Genomic DNA, 23,855 nt, shown 5'->3' with positions numbered 1-23,855 from the left:
GGTCAGGGAATGACCACCGCATATTCCTGGAGCAATATGGCCATAGTTGCTAATGCTCCTAAAAACCAAATAACAAACAACTTCACAACAAAATAATGTTCACCATACGATATGTAATAAGCGCCGGTCATTGTGATCCCGTTTACGAATTGAAATCTAATTCTCTTAACGGCGATTCTAATAAGCAAAAATAGGAGGAATATTATCCACGGGCTATCTTTACTTTTATAGAATTACACTTTATTACCTTACCAATTAACAAAATTAAAAATGATACGTAAAAATCGGAAGAATATTTCACAGGTTAACAAAAGAAAAAAAAAAAAGAATGCAAAAAGTAAACTACATGCTATATTGTGAATCCGGGTGGTCATTCCCCCCCCCCTCCCATTACTAACACCATTAACTTCAGCGATCGCACAAGAATAAGAAAATGCATCTTAGTATGATAGTTGACTGTCTGTTCAGAGTACCTCTAATGCGTTTACTTATGGTAACGGTCGCATTTTCGTTGCGTTTTTTGTCAATCCACAAATGTAAGTTACTCCCATCTGAAAAGTGCCTGGAGCGCGCCTAAAGAAGTTTCACTTAAAAAAAAAAAAAAAAAAAACAAGGCGGATATCTGTTTTTGGCTCTCCTTTACAAAATCGATAACGGAACACCTCTTTCGTGTATATATATAACGAAAACTAAACCAGCACAATGGGTTTTTCTCCCCTCTGAACTGGGTCTCAGAGGATTCTAGCCCACCTTCGAGAAACTATGAAGCTCAGAGTCTCTTCTGAGAAAGTATATGCTCTACTCGGACTGGTCCGCCTTCCTATGGTGTGGAAGAGTACCAGAATCATCTCTCCAGAGGTGGCTGATGCTTCTGGGTAGACAAGAGGCCAGAAAATAATAGAACATACACATTACTCCCACAAGCCTAAACTAATCACATTTCCGGCCCTTTTACAGTTAATTATTTTCCTCACAGAGACACGAGGTGGAGTTAAACAGACGTTCCAGGTGTCGCCCTACACAAAGACATGTCCACATACATAAACTGGCATAAATTCAAATTGAAGGAGGATGGTTTTTGCAGGATAAATGTGCGGAAATTTACATTCAGCCAGAAGGCGGTCGATTGTTCGAACAAACTTCCATCTGGTTTTGTACAGGGTGGGGATAGTTTGAATAAATTCATTTAAAAACTGCACGGAAGGGATGAACAGGTAATATGAGAAGTGTTGGCTTTTTTTTTTTTTTTTTTAACTAATGCTATATAATCTTACTTTCTTGCATAATTTCCCACTGTTGATACTATACAATCGGTACCACGCGGATAACCTTAGATACTGTACTGAACGACAAGAGAATTAACGAATGTGAGAATCTGTGCTAGATAGCAATCCAAGTATTTCTGATGCTTATGTGACGGTTCACAAATATCTGTATGGGCTTGTCAACAAGTCCAGGTCTTCCAAGATGAACTAAGTACCAGAATGCAGTGGAAAAGCAATTTATTCCCTTTTATATACTTTAAACTGTGAAAAAACTTATACTGTGCTACTTATTCATTCAGTACGCCCAATAGGCGTACTGAACTATATGGCAATTATAGTTTGCATGTTTTATGGTATTAACAGAGAACCATCGATAATATTTATATATAAAACTGAATACTTACTTCGAGGAGCTTGAAAACATGGTAAGCAAGTCAAAGTAACTTGGAACTTGAAGAAAGAACTAATGTCTTGATATGACGAATTTAGTCTGCTGAAAACAATGCTTTGTGCAAACTGGAATTTCCCCTCCTCTCAGAAATCTGCATAATTACTAAAAATGAAATTTTTGTTGAATCGTGATACTACCTTTCGTTGTAAAGGGCCAATAGGTGAATGGATACCGTTCTATTAATATATTTTTAAAAATTTTCAATGTTTTTGAGTAAGTATACTAAAAGCATACCTAATATCTGTTCATCTTCAAAATTTTAAGCCTAGCTATCGTCCTTTAATGATATGTTCCTTTCTATAAACTTTCCAACTAATGATGGTTCTTTTAATAGGCTTACTCCCCTGATGAAAATGGTCTTTTTTATCTCTTTCATCTCATGGAGAATATTACGCTTGCAACATTTCGTTGTAGAGATAAGCTGCATTCTTGCAGTTTAAACACGATCCTGGCTGCTGGTGGTTCATTATATAATACACGTTACATAAGCGATAGTGTTTCAAAAAGCTTTCAGTAAAGAGGAGACAAAAAAGCTTCCTGATACCACTTTTAATTCCATCTACTATGTTAATAGTTCTCCATCAATGTTATTCACTATGGGATCTTCTGATTTTTTTCTTTGCCCGTTTGTTTAGCCTTAATTATTAAGTTTTTTTCCTTGTGATGTTATCTCAGGAGTTGAGGGAAAGTGCACTTGGCTATTTCTTCAAATCTTATAGTCACATACTTCTGAAAGAGTTTTTTCAAGCAGGTACATTTTGCCGGAAATTAAATATCCGAATGCTGTACTGTACCAGTAGTAGGCTCTCTTTACATAAGAATTAATAAGGTGAACTATAATACTGAAAGTTCAGCTTTCATTGCAGTTTAATACTTGCCGCGATTCGTTAAGAATGCCTACATGAAACATGATGTAATATTATCTTTGAAAGTTGCTTTCCTTTAATGTTAAAACTGTTATTAATGTCCAAAATTATACATTTTTTTCGGGTTTAAGCAGAATCAACGTGCCAGCTAACATCTAATCTGTGAATTTCAAGTTTATATTGAGTGAATGAATGGAACAAATAGACCCGAGTTCTTTTGATTCTAATCGTATAAAACTTTTACTTCTGCAGACTTATTTTTCCTTGTAAATACCTTCATAATAAAATCAAAAATAACAAGTTTATTTTAGGGGCTCAATTTTAGTACACTATTCCTTTCAGAGACTATTTCTATTCCTCCAGATGTGATGCTTTCGGGTTATATCTGGCGGTAAACGGAATTGAAATTTAACATCGATCCTGTGTGTTCGTAGAAAGTAACCACGGTTCCCCAAACAGATCGAATATCCATATATTGATCCTAAAACAGATTATCATCTGATCAAGGACGTTTCTTTTCTCGGCTTAACACGAAAAATAAAATTGAATTTTTTGAAAGAAACGCTATATTTGCATGCAGATCCCCGACATGCAATGTTTCTCTATTTTACGGCTATTCTGATTAATGCAGTTTGGAGTCAAGTTCCGAGATATTTCATAACGGCGCTTTTATGATTGGCATTATTACAAACTTAGCATTCTCCTTCAGGCTTCCATTACTGGACTGAAGATCAATGATTTTGAACCTATTTAGCTGACCACAAGAAAGAAAACAGGTCACTAACCGTAATTAAGAAATGGACGATACAAGAAGTTACTTTTATTAGAAAGTTGATTTTAAAAGCTAATTTTATTCATTTTTCTTTTTTATAGTTTAAAACTGTAATGTTAGGAGGATACGTACAAATATTGTGCGTAAATAATATAAATAAAGAATTCTGCTTCGGTTATTGGCAAAGCAGATGATAAAGAACAGAAACACCAGCGAAAATCAGGAAACGTCTCACTGATTTTGAAAATAAAAACCATAACTCAACACCCTTCAAGTTGCAAAAACCATTACTCGGAAATTTCAAAATTTTACGGAAGATTAAACATGGCGTGAACTCTTATACAATTCAACTTTTATAGTCACTAAAAAATAAGTCAGTTCATTGGTAATAGGAAAGTACGAAGCAATCCACCCCACAAATGCCCACCCAACGCGGTCGAGGCCTTAGGGAATCATATCGTACAGCTAAAACAAAATTAAAGATGAATTCATACCCAAAAGAAAAGCATACATCCAGTTTCATTTCGTTAGCGTTCAGTGTAGTTTATTTTATGTACATTTAAAATTCATTTACTATATACATATTCATGATGGTAAAGGAAGAACAGCTGAGCGAAACGGAGATAATTTTTAAAGATGTAAATGGCTAAAGAAAAAAATGTTTGGCAAATTATTTTATTGTATTTTTGGTTAATACTTAAATAATGAGCAACGAGCTCTGAGCGTTTTAACAACTGATGGATGGATAAGGAAAGATAGATTTAATAATAAGCAGTCGGAACGCAATAAGTGCGCGATTTTTTAAAAATGTATTCTCTTCTAGTTTGGGATAAGATATACTGAAAAATCATTGTCAGACAAGTTCAGTTCGTGTAACTTATAGAAACTGTTCTTGTATGTTCATTAGTAAAAGAACACCTTAGGTTGTTTTTTCCCTAGGCTCAAGTATCAAAGATTTCCAACACCTAAGTTATGTAATATATTTATTTATTTATTTATGGGGTGCAAGTGTTTGGCATAAGTTTTATAGGCTCAGCAGCGACTAAGGCCATATTTAGTATATACATTGTTAGCATCTTACGTGTGTTACGGGATCGATTTTCTGTTTTTCTGGACGACAAACCCGAGTTTCCGGGAGAAAAACGATGCTACCAGCGCCTGAGACTGACTAACTCATCCACGTTGTGAAAAAGGCCCATAAAAATTCTTTGCGTCATCGACGGGTATTTTCCACCAGCTGTGGGGAAGAATACGATTACCAATGTGCTACCCTCCATGGCAGCATGGGGTGCCTTTGAAAAAACATTTCCCTTATCATAGAATTGCTAGTGACACTTCATTACTATAATTTTGTTTATCTGCTGGATATTTGATAAACTGACAAAATAAGATTCCAATTCAACAAACTGTACACACAATTGTACACAAATAATTCGCTAGGTGATTATCTGAATGTATTGCGACACACTTAATCCTCATTGAGTTCGACCAGTGAAGATCAACTTTAAGGTTGCAATATATTTTTGTTTTGGAGATGGCGTGGAATAAGTCGCATTTTAAATTATTTCACCTCAATATCAGGTATTCACCAGCTAGAAGACATTTGACATTGCAATCACTGAATAAAATTCAACGACGTACGGCATGGAGGACTTCAGCACGGAGCACATACATATCATGGAGAACGCTGTATGGTTAAATATTCCAGTTGGGTGACAGTATCCGAAGCATGCAAATTATGTTAGACAAAACTTTTAATGGACTTACGTTTTAGTTGCTTTAAATGACGCGAAAACAGCAGCATGCAATCGAATAATCTTAAATCCATATGAAAATCAGTTTGAATGAATTGCATATGCTGATCGGAAGAGCTAAGTGGAATTATTTTCATAGTTATAACCATGTGAACAGAATATTTTTTATTCGTTTCATTAAACGTTCCTATTTCCATACTTGATAGAAATACTACACTGAGTGGACAGAAATCATGGGATACCTATCTAGTAACGGGTAGGCCCACCATTCGTCTGGATAACGGCAGTCACACGGCAAGGCACCGAGTTCACTAGTTCAAGAAAGCGTTCCACGGGAATTTCCATCCATGCTTGCTGCAACAGCTTTCCGTAAATCCGGTTGCATTCCTGGGTGGAGGATCCAAAGCTCTAACAGACCTTTGCACAGCATCTCAAAGATGCTCCACAGGGTTTATTTCCGGTGAACGGGGGGGGGGGCATTCCATGATGGTAAAAATCTGCAGAATGTTCTTCTAACCATGTTCTGGTCACCACAGCTCTGTGGGGAGGCGCATTGTCCTGCTGAAAGAGTCCATTGCCCTCTGGTCGCACGATGACCATTATGGGATGCATATGGTCTGCAAGGATGGACACGTAACCTGGACCGTTCCGAAATGCGTCTAGGCGTACCAGAGGTCTCAACGTGTGATACTTTCCGGAATAAGAGGGGGAAGGGGACATATAGCTTGTACCCAATGGCTTGTAGCACTGAATTAGTATAGCTGTGCAATATTTATTGTCGCCTTTTCAATCCTATAACAGTGCCTGATCTGAATCAGCATTCTTTTAATCAAATTTGCAGAGATGAACTCAATATTTTAACTATTTAATAATAGTATGTATGAGAGAAAGAAATCTACTGAAGTTCGAAATAAACACGCGGTAATAGTATAGTATATAATAGTATTGATAACAAATGGATTGAGTTTGTCTCTACAAATTTAAATGCAATATAAGTAACATTTTACATGTAGCAAAGAATTAATGCCATTTTCTGGATGTAATGAAACCACACAGTTATTGATTTTCCTTTTAATGAAATTGCCCGTTAACTCAAAGCAAAGATTAATTTTGTTAGTTCATATTGTAGTAGATGTGGGCGAATTTCTTCAAGAAGCGCAATAAATATAAGCTTCATTTCTGAACTGGAATGAAGCTACCGAAGTTCCCTAATTTCTTCCATTCTCTTTCGAATAAATATTTTTTATTCTGTAATAACTTTAAGCAAATAAATGAATATTTTCTTAGAAATATGCCTACTTCATAAATATTTTACTCATTAAATTTAAAACTATTCTCCTGGTACTGCTAATTCTTGATAACCAAGAAAAAAAGGCTTAAAATCATCTCATTTTATGACAGATTAGTAAAAGAAAATGTCAATTATATAAAAAAAAACTAATTAAAATATTGAATAACAGGTTTAATTTCGAAATTAATATTTCATAAGAAAGTTCATCGAATCTCCTGATGTATCAAAATTAATTTTGGAAAGCGAATTTATTTTATCGTGTATCTCCTTATTACAGAAAGTTGAAATGTGGAATTTGTTGTATTTGATCACGATGTGTTTGAAGATGGCCATGATGAATCCATTCTAACTAGGACAATGACTGCAGATATTCCACGTTTCACAGAACGATTTACTCTATACTGAGCCACAGCATAAAACAGATAAAGCTCATTCCCAGGAAAGTATCATTTCTAGTGCAGAGCAGACCATTCTTGTGGGAAATGGGATAATAACCATCATTCTCCCACTTCATGTGTTCATCCAATTTTCTACATTCAGTGTGCAGATCTAGTAAAAAAGATATAGAACATGACTATAAAGTAAAGGAAACAGAAAACGGACAGAACAATTAAATAAAGAACAAAGCAATCTAATAAATGAAAAGTGTTACAGACAGAGTTAAAGCGATAGTAGTTAACTACCTTCAAAGGACGGAACAAGGGCATAACTGCTGTTATATCGTTGGTGTAAAGAAACAATCATAACCAGCCAATTCGAGCAAATAATGGAAGGAACGGGAGAATATTTGAGTTGGCACGTTACAAACAAATAGGATATCTTGATGTATTCTTCTACAACAATATTTGAGTTGGCACGTCAAAGAAAAAGGATACCACGATATAATTTTCTATAATCCCGATTCACTCGCGACAATGACAGTTAAATAAAGTGAACATATTAAAATTAAAAAACTTCAATATGAATATAGGCTGCACTATGAGGGAGTGAAATTTGTAATAGTGACCAAATCGCTTGACGTTAATGAAAAAAAAAGTGGAAGTAAATAATCATCTATAGAGGATAATAATCACTTAAAAGTTGCTGTTAATAACTGGTTTCAGGATTACTTAAATTCTGTGTTTACCATGGTAAACACAGCATTTTAACAGCATGGTAAACACTTATCCATTCCCAGAAATCGAGAATTGAGAAAATGGATTCAAGAGGCGTAGGCGGATTAAGATCAGAACGAATGTTTAAATCGAACACTTTCGAAAATGGTTCAACCGTAAGTTAAAAAAAAGTGCCATTATTTACATTTAAAAGGATTCAGGAGAATATCTTTACAACCAAAGAGCAAAAATTAAGGTACCATTCTCCCGCCTACCGTTTTCACTTAATTTCTGAAATACTGTATATTTTTATGTTCTATAAAACAGCCGAGTCGTAGTGTTACAGTAAAAAGCCTTCTCACACCTAGAGAAAGCCTAGTGAAACGTAGGGTTTCTGCTTTAAATCCTTCAAACTTATATCCCTTCAAAATCTACTATGGGGGAGGTGGAATGTACGTCTTTCGAGTACTTCATGACAATCACGTAGTCAACGAAATCGTGGGGGTGTCACTTAAATTAATAATTTAATGACTGCACAGTTTATCACATAGTTTAGATCGCTTCCCCCATGGAGAAATATTGCTTCGTGAGAGAGCATCCGCAATTATCTTAATTGATCGATCAAAAACATACTCATGGACTAAGGTTAATTGTACGCCCATGTTAAATTCACTACAGAAAAAATCGACATATTTCTGGTGAGGAATTTGGAGGGAGGATGACAGCAAAAAGATGATATGGCCGCTTTTCAACATTTCACTTCTGAACAAGCTGGTAGTAAGCATTAAAGCACTATGTTGCTGTTTCTTGGTGCTCCCATCTCTTGTTTTATTTCTAGTCATAAGTGTTGCGAAGAAATCGTCTCCGAACACATCACTCTGGAGAAAAAGAATGAATGCGAATATTTATGGCATATTTTCCTGGTTGGTTCCACTGACTAAATCTGTCTTCAGGAGAATATCTTTACAACCAAAGAGCAAAAATTAAGGTACCATTCTCCCGCCTACCGTTTTTAACAGCATGGTAAACACTTGTTGTAGACAGCTGCTGCAGATGGTATCGTGATTTGAGTGTCATTGCCCGTTTCACAGTTAGATTGAATAAACGTTTGCAGACGTTGGAAGAGTATTACAAATCCAAATATATTACCTATGATAATAATCAACATTACGCTTAAGGCCACATCCATATCGGTTTTAATGGAAATTGGAGTTAGTAGGCTGCAAATGGTTACTTGGGTAGGAAACATTTATTGCTCTACCTCACGAAGAAATAATGCATTGACCTTTGAAACCGAATTAAAAAGGTTCATTATCATATCAGAGACTAAATGAGTATAACTAATTTTTATTTCAGTGAGTTGTTGTTGCAGCAACTGAATGTAACAATTGTTGAATTCGATCCCCCGCTCCTTTCAGCACAAATGAAATTATTCAGGACCAGAAATCAATTGTTTGCAATGCAGAAACCTCCATTATCTTCATATCAAAATGCACAAACACTTTAAAATACAATTAATTGTAAAATACTCAAATTTTCTAGATCTTTGTTGTTCTTTGTTTTAACTTAGATTTTTGAAGTTAAAACTGACTACATACTTCCACATCACGTAAAAGATAGAGGCCTAATTTGACACGATGCTGAACGACTAATAATTCGTTCCTCTTACAAGGAGGATTACAGCGCTGCTTAACCGCAAATATTGATCGGTTGGCATTCGTAATTAAAATTAACGTGTTTAAAAATGTTGTGGTATCGTCTTTTCGATTAAATGCTGTATGTTATAAAACTCGTTTGGATTTATGGTTATTACTTATATAAATATTAATTTAGCAAGTGAAACACGCCGCTGAAGCTAAAGTGGATGACGCATTTTGAATGTTCAGTAAAACAATAAAAAAATAAAGATTCGTAAATTTAATGGGAAAAATTGAAAACAAAAATCCGAATTGGAAGTCTTAATTATAAAAATCTTTCTAACATGACATGTGTATAAGATAGAGAAGGCAGGGATACGTCGCATGATATTATTATACTAGATATTAATCCTTCATTATTCGTCTAATTAACGGAATGGACGTATCTTAATTTTAATCTTTGTAACAGGAGGTCTGCCAGCGTTTTCTCCTTTTTTGCGTTGGGAGCACTCCAGGAAGCCATTTCTTGATGAGTCTGTGGGTGGTGGTTGTAAACAGATCCTCAACCTTCTTTAAATGTTCCTGTGCCATGCAAACTGAAGTGGTCTTCAGACACTGCCCTTCGTATACGTTTGATACTTAATTTAGTCTCCACAGCATCCAAATAATATCGATCATAACAGCGTATAATCTTTGATGTTAAAATGTATAGTCACAAAATGTTGCTCAGCTTTCAAACCTTCTGTTACACTTACAGCACGAAATTCAAGGCAACTTTGCAACTACCAGGCATTTCAGAACTTGCAATATGTCAACGTATTCTTGAGCCATACACTCTGCCATCTACCGGAAGCTCGCCCAAATTTGTATGGTTGTACATTAGCGCTGCCATTCCGTGATCAGCTTGTGTATGACAAGTTAAAGGAAGAATTGAAGCTTTGTTTGCACAGATTTAGCTGATAGTTACGAGCTTCTTTTTTTTAAAGACAATAGTCCTAGTGGATGTTCTTCACATGCACTACTGCATTTTGTCTTAGTTGCTACGTGGATCTGAGAAAATGTATAGATATTCTGAATATTAAAGATAATTAAAAGTGTTATAATAAAAAAATGCGCTTTAGTCTCTCTCCAAAGTTTTAATTGAGCTCTGCCAGTGAGGAAGAGCTCAATTAAATCTGGTAAAACTGGAAATTTACCAGAAAGATAACATTGGAAGTAATATTTGGAACTGTGCTACAGGAAACAGCTACAGAATTTGGCATTTTGTTTTCGTTATTCAAAAGCAGTTACTATTAAATATAACATCTATTCTTCATATTTCTGCGAACTTCAACGGTGCAGTCATTCCATTTTGATAATTTTTAACACAGGAAAAAATATCACTTAAATTGCTTAAGCAGTTCATCGGAAATGCTAATCACATATAGAATGAAATGTTCATAAATGCGTAGTAGACATGAGTGAAACTAAGTCATGTATGGGGGGAGAACAAGCAATCGAGTGAAAGCTATCCCAATCCAATTACTCTCCCTGTTCGCTTGAATCGACTTGCTCTTGAGATCCAGTACTCTCCTTGTTAATAAAGGTCACTAAAATGTAGGTTTACACTGTTCCAATTGCTAAATAATAGCAACTCCCTCCAGTGACAAGCCTATCAATTAAATCCCCGTAAACAAGGTTTAATGAACACAATTTTCCACTTGATTCAACAGTGAATAATAGAACCAGTTTTAGTCCCGTTTAAGATAAGAAAACTATGTTGCCACAGAGAAGAGGAAAACACTTTGATAAGGACACATTAAGACGCAACACAAATGGTTTAAGATCTCATCAAGACACTTCGGAATTCCCGGCCATGCATTGTAAGTTTATTTAGTACCGGAATGCAAATACAGTTCTAAACTCAGTATGTGTCATCTTGTTTCAGAACAATGGTACTGTGAGAGTATTTTGGGAAACCAAAATAATCTGATGCATGTACTGCAGATTTAGCTTGAATCTCAGTACAAACAGAAGTTATTGGAGAAAAACACAAGAAATGTGATCGCAAAATCTCGCAGTCTATTTTTGAACGTAAGCCTATTTCGATACATTATTTTGAATTCAGAACTTAACCATCCCAATACACTTACAAATCAATAAACATAATGGATTTGCATTAGGATAAACTAGTTTATTCTCATTTTAGGGCTATAGGCAGTTGTTTTCCAAAGCTCATGATTTAAATCGTTTATTTCCACACCTTGGAAATAAATTATTAAAGTGGTATTAAACTGATAGTAGTTTCATATCCAAACTGCATATGTACTGCAGATTTAGCTTGAATCTCAGTACAAACAGAAGTTATTGGAGAAAAACACAAGAAATGTGATCGCAAAATCTCGCAGTCTATTTTTGAACGTAAGCCTATTTCGATACATTATTTTGAATTCAGAACTTAACCATCCCAATACACTTACAAATCAATAAACATAATGGATTTGCATTAGGATAAACTAGTTTATTCTCATTTTAGGGCTATAGGCAGTTGTTTTCCAAAGCTCATGATTTAAATCGTTTATTTCCACACCTTGGAAATAAATTATTAAAGTGGTATTAAACTGATAGTAGTTTCATATCCAAACTTCTGGAATGTCGAGCCCAGAATATAGTTCCACATTTAAATAAAATTGAAACAAAGCACATTCTACTTTGAAGAGCTCGTATGTCTCATTCGCATAAAATTTTGGGGCATCGACTTTTTAATGTTAAAAAGTACTGGAACTGCAAATTGCCTGAACGTGAAATGCGATTTCTCTAACTTCAAACTCTAAAAATGTTTCCTGGATGTTTCGAACGTATATTTCTCCCTTTGAAGCTATCGCTGCTGTGTATAATTTCACTCTCGCCGGTAACTGAAGTGTAAAAATCTAATACTTTTGCTGGTGATGCTTCAACGTTAGCTTAAATTTAAAGTGAGATTCTTTGAACAAACAAAAATATATCTTCATAAAAAGGATTTCTTGCTGATTTAGAGTTGATAAAAAGAAATAAGAACATCCATTAAGATTTGGTACAAAAAGGAGCAATTCATTGCCTTCTCCCAAGAGGAAGGAACGGCATTATGGTCTTGGAGAGAAATCTGAATGTCAAGCGCTAACTCATTTCTCATAAGAGCGCCACCCTTGTTTGATTTCTATTCGAATGAAACAGAGAAATTTTTAAATTAAAACTTTCCAACACTAATAAAAAGATTTTCTGATTTATCATTGAGGAAAATTGAGTTCTAAGTTCTTCAACGTTGGCAAATGTTGTTACGAATTATATTCAAGCCAAAAAATTCGAATTCTTAAAATCGTAACCTGGATGTATGATATTCTTTTGATACAAAATGCGATTTTTACAACCCGAAATGACTAACGCGCATAAAAAAAAAAAAAAAATATATATATATATATATATATATATATATATATAATAGATTTATTGCAAGTAAGAATTTCCGTTGTTACCTCTAAAAATGTAGTTCAGAGAAGAAATCAGATACTTGAAATACTCATTCATGATGTCAGGCACCTATACAACTTACTGTGATAAGAATCTTTAAAATGTAGGGCGTATATTAGGAAAAAGAATTTATATTATTATATAATTTTTATACGCCAAAACTAGTGTCAGGAGTTCACAAGAACATTACTGTATTTAGTCGTCACGCGGGCTTGAACCACGGTCACTTAAAGTGCGTGCACTTTTTGTTGAATCGCGCTCTGACAACTTGGCTACAGCAGTTTGCATTTATAGATAACAAAATTGAAGTTTAATGGTGAAAAACTAAAGAAATAAACTTAATTTTCTGCAAGTGAATAGCTCTAGTTTTTGGTCTAATGCCACGCTCACTGTTAGGTGCAGAGCGTGTTCGGAATGCAAGACAACACACAAATACGGAGCTTATCGTAACTGAATGCCGTTGTGCGGCTACAGTAAATTTACATTTAAATCCTGCTACCACATGGTTCTCTTGGAGTCAACTTCTGGCATTTTTTTAAGAAATCTATAAATTGCAGTGCGTTTCTTTTTTTTAATGCTGCCACTGATATAGCAACACAATGATAGACTGACTGCCAATAAAAACCCGTTTCAAAAGGCTAATATGCAATTTTATTACAAATTTAACATCAGTAAAATAAACTACGAGCATACTTTCATTGCTCGTCACTGTCAACTATCTTGTCATGTGACTAAACGTTACGCAGATAATCATTTTAAAACATTTTACAAATAATAAGCGGGCAGACACCATATGACAGTAAAGACGCTCGCGTTTGATATTTAAATTCGAGAGAAAGAAGAAAATTGATAAATAAGGGAAAGATACCTTCACCTCGTTTATCTAAACTTTCAGTTTACTTTCTTCATTCAATATGATACTTTTACTTGTAATATATTTCGGTTGAAAGCGAAATCTTCCGACACCCTGCAAAGAGAAGAATGACAGCCAAGTTATTGAGTAATAACTGTCAGTGCGCGGAAGCTAATTCCACGCGGCCATAATACCCGCGCTAAAACAGGGCACACTAAGGGAAAAATAATATTACATTTCTCACTCACGTCTTGGAGATTTTTGCTTTCATTTCTTCAAAGGGATATATATGACAAAAGTCTCCTGGATAGGTGCAGGCCTTAAAGGAAATGACTTACATATTACAATCACCGACGTAATTGAACCGTCTCCTATCTGGCGTTTCCCTCCCAGACAATCTTCTCCGACTTTCGCAATGACACTTTTGCCGCATATCGCCCTGTCCGAGGTTATCACGTTTTGTTTCTAGTGCCTATATTTAAATCAGTTATTACATGCAGACAAAAGAACTTCTTTTACTACAAATTATACTGGGTACACTTTGAAAAATAGAAATTTGGAATGAAAGTATTAAGCGTATAGAATATTTTTCATTTTATACATTTTTTTTATGATTCGTGCATTTTTATGTGTAATTTAACTTCATCTTTTGTTCATCCGGTTGAAACCTTAGCAAAAGACAACATCGGTTCTGATAATGTGTGTTTTAATCAAATTTGGCAACTTTTTTTTTTTTTTTTTATAAAAACCCGAAGCACGATAAGTATTAGAACCTATAGTACTTAATACCACGCTTGAGTTGGAGGTTGAGAAGTCGAAAGAAGGTATTTGTTAACATTAGACTTTGAACTTCTGTAGACTAATTTTCACGAAATGCTTATAAAAGATAGGTTCATCCAGAAAACGGCAATTGATGAAAAGTTTGTTCTGTGAGTTTGAAGTTGGACAGTAAATGAATGTTGGCTGGTGGCTGCACGTTTTCTGACTGTTCTGAAAAAGAGAGCGGGAATTATAGAAGCCAATTCAGAAGAACAGTGTCCATGGAAGTATCTGTAGAAAAGGCAAATAGCAGAAACAGTAGTCTATGAGACAGAGTGAACAGACTGTTAGAGATCAGTCATTTATTAACCTAACTGTCCTCTTCTGAATGGAATCAAGAAGCCTGAGAGAGGTTTGGGGGGCACCACCCCAGATGGGAGAACAATATTCCACGGTAGGGCGGATTTGCGATTTGTACAGAGTGAGCAGCTGTTTGGAAGAAAGGTAACGCCGAGAGCGAAAGAGAAAACCAAGTTTTTTAGATGCACAGGAAGCAATATTTGTAGTGTGTTTGTGCCAAGAGCTTAGAAGTCAGTTTGGATAATCGCCAAAAGAGAAATCATTTTGCCTAGAAATCGAAGTGTCACCAAAGATAAGCACAGGAGCAGAAGAATCCTTTTTGCAAGATATAAGACAAGACTGAGGTTTAGAAGGATTGAAATCAACTAAGTTATCTTTGCCCCACTGGAGATCGGCATTTAAAGAATTGGTAGCGGATATTCGATAGGTGAAGCTGATTGAAGAGGGCAAGGTTTCTCAGAATGGAAAGTGGAATGCAATGTGCTATCATCGGCAAAACTATGGTTATGATTTCCAGTCAATCAAAGGTCATTAATATATAAGAGAAAAAGAGTGGGAGAAAGAACTGAACCTTGGGGGACACCGGCATTAGTGGAGAAGTTAGAAGACAGAGAGCCATCTACCATCATCTTCAGTGAGGGATCAGAGAGAAAACTGGATAACCAATTACAAAAAACAGTTGGTAAACCATAAGATGGAAGCTTGTTTAGAAGACCTTTATGTCAAACACGATCAAAAGCCTTTGAGATGTCGAGAGCAACTGCTTGGGTTTCACTTAACTTTTCCATTGAATTTGTCCATAAATGAGTAACATAAGCCCGAATATCACCAGTGGACACTGACGGAATCCATACTGGCGATCGTTGATCATACGCAAGGTTTCTAGGTAGTTTAAGAGTTGGCGATTAATTGATTTCTCCATTACTTTAAAAAGAGTCGAAGTAATTGCAATGGGACGATAATTGGATCGGAGGGACTTGTCACCCTTTTTAGGGACTGGCTGGATATGAGCAAATTTTCAATCAGAAGGAAAAACACCTTTGGAATAAGAAAATAAAAAAAGGCGACAAAGAATAGAAGTTCAAGAGCACAGGATTTGAAAACAAAGCTGCCGTAGCCTAGTGGTCAGGCGCGCGGGTGTATAAGTACACGTGACTTGAGGGACCGGGGTTCAAGCCCGTGACTGCTGAATACGGTGATCTTTCTTGTATTCTGTGTATCTTGTAAACTCCTCTGACCGTTTGGTCGTCCCGGAGTATAAACAGAAAATTTATTTTATTTTAAGTGGAGAAATACAATCAGGACCTGGAGCATTCTTAGCATCGAGATTCGTCAAAATCCTTCTGACATCCATTTGACGGAAGACCACAACAAGCATTGAATGGAGCGTGTTGGGAATGGTGGAAGGTGTTTTACCAAGATCATTAATACATGAGTTGGAAGAAAAATGGGATGCTAGGCAGATCAGCTATATCCTTGGCTAAAGTGACACCAGAACCATCTGGTTTGGACAGAGGTGGGAGCAGAGATGGGCAAAAGTTGTGGCCAATAGCTTTGACAAGAGACCAGAATGATCGGCTACCATTAGGGCAAGAAGCAAGTTTACCATTCTCGGCCTGATTAATGACTGCTTTACAATTGTTGCGAGCTTTGGTGTAGGCAGAAAATCAATGAATACTGAATGAAAATAGATACTGAAGAATTGGAAACAAGCCAATTACGATATGCAACGTTCTTCCCTTGAACAGCCTTAGCACATTTATTGGAAAATCAAGGTTTAGATAAAGGACGAGAATTTAAAGTGTAATGTGGAATAAAGGATTCCATTCCTACAAGAATAATTGCACTAACACAATGTGAGCAAACGTTGACTGAGGTTTTAAAACAGTAATCCGACTAAGGAAAAGAAGAAAATAAATCTAGCAGGTCATCCCATTCTGCATTTTTGTAATACCAAACAATACGAGGTTGGGAATACCATGAGATAAAGTTTTGATCTGAGGTGCCTAAAGGACCACTTACTTCGACCTTGTGTCCTTAGAAGGGTTGTTTGTGAGAGAAAGATCAAGCGTGTTGGCTGTATGGTTAGGATTGTCCCGGTATTCTTGTAGGTAAATAAACAATTTGTGCAAGGTCATTAGTAATTGCAAAAGCCTCAGCATCTCGACCAGCGCTGGGTCGGTTTGACAAGAAAACGGAAGCCAGCTGTGGTTGTGACCATTAAAATCACCAAGGAAAAATTACCTCACTGTTAGGAAATTTGGACTGGAGAAAGTCAAGTTGCAAAGAATTGAAGTCAAAGAGCTCCAAATGATTAGTGGAGTTGGGAGAACGGTAGAGACAACAGATGAAATTGACACAATGAGGTAGAGAGATTTTGAGCCAGAGAAGAGCGAAAAGAGGAGATTCCAAATTACCAAGTCTCTCTCTCTGACAGGGAATATGGGAACGGACAATAGTATAAGCACCACCTTTGAGGCGAAAGGAATCATACAGCGAATAATTTGGGCAACTGAGATAAGCAGCAGTTTAATGAACTGATAACTGGGATTCTATCAGAAAACGCACACGGGGTTTTGCGGACTGCAAGTGGAAATGGACATCGCTGAGATTATAATTGCGACTACGTATATTTGCAAAATGAACTAGGAAGTCTTTGGGAGGTTTAAATAAATCTTTATTTGTCCTACCAAATTTAGATCTTTTCGCAGATAAGCTTACTCTATTAGTTTGCCAATTCATGCTGTATTCAATAGTAAGAAAAAGTGTGTGGGGGGGACATGTTGTATGAAGTAATGACATTTTTGAGTATGTCGTACACATGGTAAGAATATATCCAGATCCTTGACATAACGTGGCCTCAACAATGCCCCCCCCCCCCCGCATACACACTACTCGGACTCCCTCCAGTCACTATCTAGCAGAGTAGAACGGAAGCCAGCTTCCGTTCTACTCTGCCAGATGGTGACCTTAGAGGTAGCAAGATTATATACTAGCTGATCCGGAAGCCTCCTATAGAGTTACCAATAGGCGCAGTCTAACTAGCGGCCGGCCTGCGAACACCGTTTTAGAGCTATACCCTCGAAATGTAAGGAAGATTAGATCTCGCCATGATGTTCATCATAACCTCGAAAGTCAGTCATACTGCATGATGGAAGGGTTGGCCGGAACTTAGCTCTGGAGACTAAACTTGGGTTCCACCACTTCAAGTCTCCAATAAGCAAAGTGGTGGTATTGCACCGGTTGATGAGTCATCTACCACCTAGTATTGTCTGGTAACAAAGAGGGGCGGCATTCCTCCATGTGGTGTGGGACGCCACACCTCGACCCCAGCTTACGTTGGTTTACACCTGGGTGGTCACCCACAGTGTGCTTGTGCATGGAGGTTATACACAGGATTACTAAGAGTTCTACCATGGTGAAGGTGCAAACAGAGGATTTGGCTGTCACAGACCGTCTGGACTTGGCCGAAATTGGGTCCACTTGACTTGAATGTCACTCGAATATCAGTTCCACCTGCGTTTTAGTCTCCCAGGTAGTAAGTACAGCTTGTCTGGAATATCTGAGAGAATGTCTGTGACAACATCAAGGACATATGAAGTTGTAATATGTCTAATTGATTAATCTTATAATTTCAGCATAATTAAATTTTTTTTTTTTTTTTTACCAAGTCCACCACAAAGTCATTAGAGGAACAAACAATCCCCCGAATATCTACGACCGTTTGGATATAACAATTTATATTAATTAATTTATTTTTAAGAATGATGGTTTCGTTTTTTAGCGAGTTTTAAATATTTGAAATAGTGTATAAATTATTAATACTAATTCTTCCTTATTTATATATTCCTGCTCTTCTGTACTTCCCCATAAATGAAAAATTATAATGTTGACCCTTTATTCTGCATCATTTAAGCCCCCATCATAAACACTCAGCAAGTAGGCATTACGTTTATCGGTAATTTATTTTCCAGCGATCATGTGATAAAATTATTGGGAGGATTAAGTATCGTTAAAAGAATGATCTGATGCAACGCTTTAGTATTAAATAGCACGACATTTAAAAAAAAAGGTAGTTATCAGCCATGCCCATCTCCGCTTTGGAGAATTTTAACTGTCAATTAACACACCAAGCACTTAAAATCAATACTTGAATTAAGTTAAAAAAAAGTAACATAGAATGGTATAACCATTATATGTTGGAAAGGAAAAACCATTGCCCTCTCCGACAACGCAACGTTTACTTTTTTCTTACCTTCTCTATGAAAAAGCATCGGTGGGATTCCTATCGAAAGAAAAAAAAATCAGAAAATGTTTCTTTTCAGAACAGAAGAAACTTTAATCACTTTTTCGACTTAACCAGGCTGGGACGAGAGGTTTTTTTTTTTTTTTTTTGTTTTGTTGGAAACTCTGATTTTTCAGCCCTCAGAATCATCAGAGCATAGACAAAATTATGAGTACAAAACCCATTCGGGAGAGTAACGCTGTCCCAGTAATAAAGTGGCGTAGTTATGTGGAGAGGTTTGTCTTAATTCCATCCACCAGCCGCAGACAGCAAGGAATTAATGAATTTTAACTTATAATACGATTTTTTTTTTTTTTTTTTTTTTGATTTGGTAGTTGTTGGCGCATCGGCTTCTGTGGCCATATTGCACCTCCCAAGGTTTTTGCAGTACTTTGATCCAAGCCCGAGGCGAGAATCGAACCCGCGACCTTTGGGTTGCCGGGCAGGTACTTTACCCACTCGGCTAGCCCGGTCGGCAACTTATAATACGTATAAATGCACCTTATAAAAATTTAATATTTCATATATCGCCTCTACTAATTGAAATAATTGTTTTATTATTCAGTGTAGTAATAACTTCGACCATTTTCATATTTCTTACAGTCCATTTGGGCTTTTCAATTTTTAGGGTCCGTAGTCTAACGAAGGACCTTTATGTCACTCGCTTGTCTTGTCTGTCCAACTGTCACATAATTGTATCTCTGGAACCACTCGACCTGTTGACTTAATTTTTCTTGGGTTTGTACATTATGTGGGCCAACATAACGCTATATTGATCGTTGTTGACAAAACTGTCTGAGAAATGGGGGGAAATGTAGGGGGACAATATGTTGTCTGTAATATAGCTTATAATTTTACAATATTTTTAAAATAAAATTTGCGGCGCCAGACAGGAAAATGTGAGTAATTTGTGTTTCCCCCTTTATTTCCGTTGCTAAACATTTAAAAATCATATTAGCTATGCGTTATTCGATGCCTGTCAAGGGGAAACAAAATTGATTGAAATCTATCATTTACTTTTTTTGTTAAAATTAAGAAACTAAACTTTTTTTATTGCACTTCGATATCGCTCTTCTTTGTACTAGGTAACTCTCCTTTTGGTGGCAAAAAGATTACTAAATAGTTATTTAATAATTCTATAAAGGTCATTTATAACTTTTGCGACGAGAAGTATTTTTTTTTTTTTAACAATTTTCAAAGCTGGAGTTGTCCCAGCAAGGAGATACTCAGAGAGCCAGTGTTGAGGAGGCGCCTGTGCGGAGTTTTGTATGGCCGTCACCTGCCAGTCGTTTCTCCCCAAAGATTTTAATCGCTTCTCCAGTAAGACGTCAGAGTAGTTTCTCCCATCGTTGTCATTCACAACTGGAAAGACTGAAATAGACAATGTTTTCGTTAGTTCCTCAGTTTTAGGCCAATGAGGGGTACTAGAAACTTTTTTCAGTTACCACAGTAACTGAAAGTTTTTGTTCAGTAAACTTTACAGTGAAAATGATACCAAGACAGCCAGTCAATACAAATGGGGAACGGCCGCCAGATATTACGCTCAACATTAATCATTATCTTTCAGTTCTTGAGAGTGAAAGATCTGTTCAACTTGTAGACTAATAAATATGCTACTCTTCACTTTTGCATCAGACAGACAATCTTAAAAACACAGACTGCATTTATTTAAAGGATCACCATATAGCTCCAAATGCTTTAAGAATGTGTTTGACCAGTTCCAGCTTGGTATGAAATGGCAGAAGCAAGACCTTTCATGGTTTCAAGAAACCAAGACATTTTTTGGAAAGCAAAGGATTGTTTGTTAGATTGCTTACCCCACGCTGCAACTCAATTTTGCAGACCTGCTACTCCTTAGTGCTGATCTACTGTCGTGTTATCGCAGAAGTAGAGAAAGCAAGGGAACTCACTTTGCAACCCCGGCAGGGGTTGCAAAGTACGGCCAATACAAATGTGGAATCTTGAAGTTTCTACATTTGTATTGGCCGTACTTGATCTGCTCAGGCACATTCTTTACCTATCCATAGTCCTTTACCTATCCAATGTGTTATGCTTTAGCTTGAATTGTGTTATGAAAAGATGCTACTCTTCTGGATGATTAATTCTACTTTTTTAGTTAAGATCAATGAAATCAAAACACAGGGATTCTGCAGTGTGAAAATGCGCATAAGTAACATGCCATATCAGGAGCTCTTCATTGTATTTGGTTAGACACAAGGCCTCCGTAGCTGAGTGGTCAGGAGAGGGAGTGCAGTAGCAGACGCTCCTTGAGTAGACCGGGATTCACGCCCCTGACTGCTAAATACGGCCGATCCGCCAACTCGCACTCGACCAGCGTGGCAGATTATGGTCCATTTCCCTCAGCACGAGCTGTTGAGGAGGCTTCCATCCTGCAGTTCACCAGAATCATCATCCAATTTTGAAGATTCTTGCCTTGAACACTCTGTGAGATAGATTGAGTTTCATTGTGGAAGGTAGCAGATTATCGTTGTGTGCTGTCGGAGCAACAGCAGAGTGAATGTATACTACGACTTTTCGATTAGCAGACTTTAAAATTTGATATATTCACTATTCGAAAGTCAGTCTTGATGGTTTGTGGACTCTCTCCATTATTTGAGATATAGCGAAAGGCTTTACCTTTAATATGGAGAGAGTCCACGCTTATAGTTACAACCATAAAACCAAAACCATCCTTCTGATATTTACCTGCATGAAATTAGCTGTCCACAACTTGCCTTGATCATGCATCCCAATATAGACTTCATATGTACCGCAAAACTTGATAACGCCAACGACCTTATGTTTCACCTGCTTCGGGCCAATATCATATTCACAAATATAGCAAAACGACTCTGGAATTTATTCAGTTGGTTTGCCTGTTTCGCTGGAGAAACAAAGTCCCCTCTCTAGATAGACTGATTAATTTGTCTATATTGTGAAAAAATTCCATGAAAGGATCCCTTCTTGATTCCTTATAGAATTTTGTGAACATCGGTCGACGTTGGAATTGGAACCCAGCTATTTTCTGTATAGTACGAACAGCGCATACTATACAGAAAGTCCACAATGTGTATGTGAGAGATTGTGCTGGGAGGAGGTCTTCTCTTGCATTTATTTACTGTGAATTATAAGCGACTGTGCGGTAGCACAATGGTATCGTCACCGCCCTCCCCACACTAGGTGGAAAAGGCCCGGGTTCGAATCCCGTCGATGACGCGAAGAACTTTAGTGGGCTTTTTTCACTCCGTGGCTGAGTTAGTCTGTCTCAGGCGTAGATAGCAAGGTTTTTCCCAGAAACCTTTTTTTTTCTGGCCAGCACACAAGCAAATCGACCAGAGAACACACGCAATTTACAGAAAAAATAAATATGAGTAGATGTAATCATTTACGGGGGGGGGAACCTAATATCATAATTTGGTTTGTGAATTATATGCGACTGGTAAAAATCCATAACAAGAGAACCTCCACACCAGAATGTATCTTTCCCGACTGCACTGTTCATGAAGGATTTATCTCCTTCTTTGTGATATCACGAGGACAACTTGAAACTAGTAAAGCAGTGCGAGGAGGAACTCATCCGAAAACTGCAATTATTCTCACCGCATTTCAGTTTCAGCGATATTGTTTCTGATTAAATTATTGAGAAACTTAGATTTTGATGTGTACATATCCAATCAAGCGAATGCCAGAGGAAAGTCTACAACACACAAAATTGAAATGTTAAGTGTATTAAGTTACCTGCACGTCATCTTGAAAAATAAACCAATTTTTATTATTATTTGTTTTGAGGCGTAGTTCTCTAAGTTACAGAATAAAATATTGAGTATGATCGTTACGAATAGCGTGGTAATTATAAACACTAAGTTAAGTAACGACCTAAGAAGGATAGCAAGGTAAGTTGTAGATGGAACTAAAGTTTCTTCGTTGTGGAACACTTACGAATTACTTTTTCGTGATTAAATAAAATTAAGAAAAGGAAGAATACCACTGATCGCATCCTAAAATATGCTGTTAGGTTAATAAATTAATGGGTCTGTTTCTATCGTTATTTTCATACTATCATCTAACTTTGTTCGAACTACTCTTGTATGAGATATAAAGGCAACTAAGAAAGCACTTAATCTACACCAATAAGAATTCAGTACCGCCTCACTTAAGAAAGTTCATGAATTTGTTACTATCAGGTTTACCCAAGGCCTGATACAAATTGGACTTCACAGACTGAGCTCACAGAGATAAAACTCCCTACATCTGGTTAATGAGTCGAGAACAACATGGCTAGTCAGCTGAATCTGCGGAATGCAACATACACTAGTAACACAAGTTTTTGTGTGGGGAAATGGAAACTACGAATTACTTTTCGTAGTTTCTATTTCCCCACACAAATTGTAGATAACAGTGGATGTGTAGAATTCTTTGGTTGATATCTTTACTTGACATTTCTGGCCATTCGCCAGTGATTGTCAATCACCGAACCAGTAATGCTTTGTTTTATATAGTATAGTAAAACATACAAATAAATTTATCAAGTTAAATATTTAGTTAATATATTTAAAATACAGTAAAATAATTTTCAGTATAACCAAATTAAAGACGCTGAAATTTAACAATTTTCCTACGAGGTTCTTTATATAGACGTTTTGAAATTTTACTCAGTTAAATTAAACTTTATCTAGGCCTTAATAGTATACCAGTCATGCACTGTGTGCTTATGAACTTATAAAACTGATAGCAGTCATAAAAAGATTATATAAATCAAATTAATAATTCTGAGATTTATTAACTGATATCAACCTTTACAATTTTAAGTGTGAATTTAATGGAGTATTCTATGGATATTTATTACACACAAAATAGATATAAATGAAAAAAACATAATAACCTAAGCGACTGATACCAGGCTGACTAATCATACACGCTTGAAAAAAAGTCGGCAGAAGTTTAGTATACAGGGTGTCTCAAAAGTACACGGCATAACTTCA

General features: G+C 36.4%; 1 protein-coding gene across 1 annotated transcript in view; it reads right to left on the bottom strand.

Annotated features, from left to right (window-relative positions):
* The window catches only part of LOC150084459 (cell adhesion molecule Dscam1-like), a 643,445-nt gene that overhangs the window by 408,162 nt on the left and 211,428 nt on the right, over positions 1–23,855 (bottom strand). The gene's annotated exons all lie outside the window — the stretch shown is intronic.

Source organism: Mastigoproctus giganteus, chromosome 6 (genome assembly GCF_048544385.1).
Source record: "Mastigoproctus giganteus isolate SK-2022 chromosome 6, ASM4854438v1, whole genome shotgun sequence".
Classification (NCBI taxonomy): domain Eukaryota; kingdom Metazoa; phylum Arthropoda; class Arachnida; order Uropygi; family Thelyphonidae; genus Mastigoproctus; species Mastigoproctus giganteus.
Note: the sequence above shows the minus strand (reverse complement) of the source record. Positions and strands in the feature narration are given on the sequence as shown.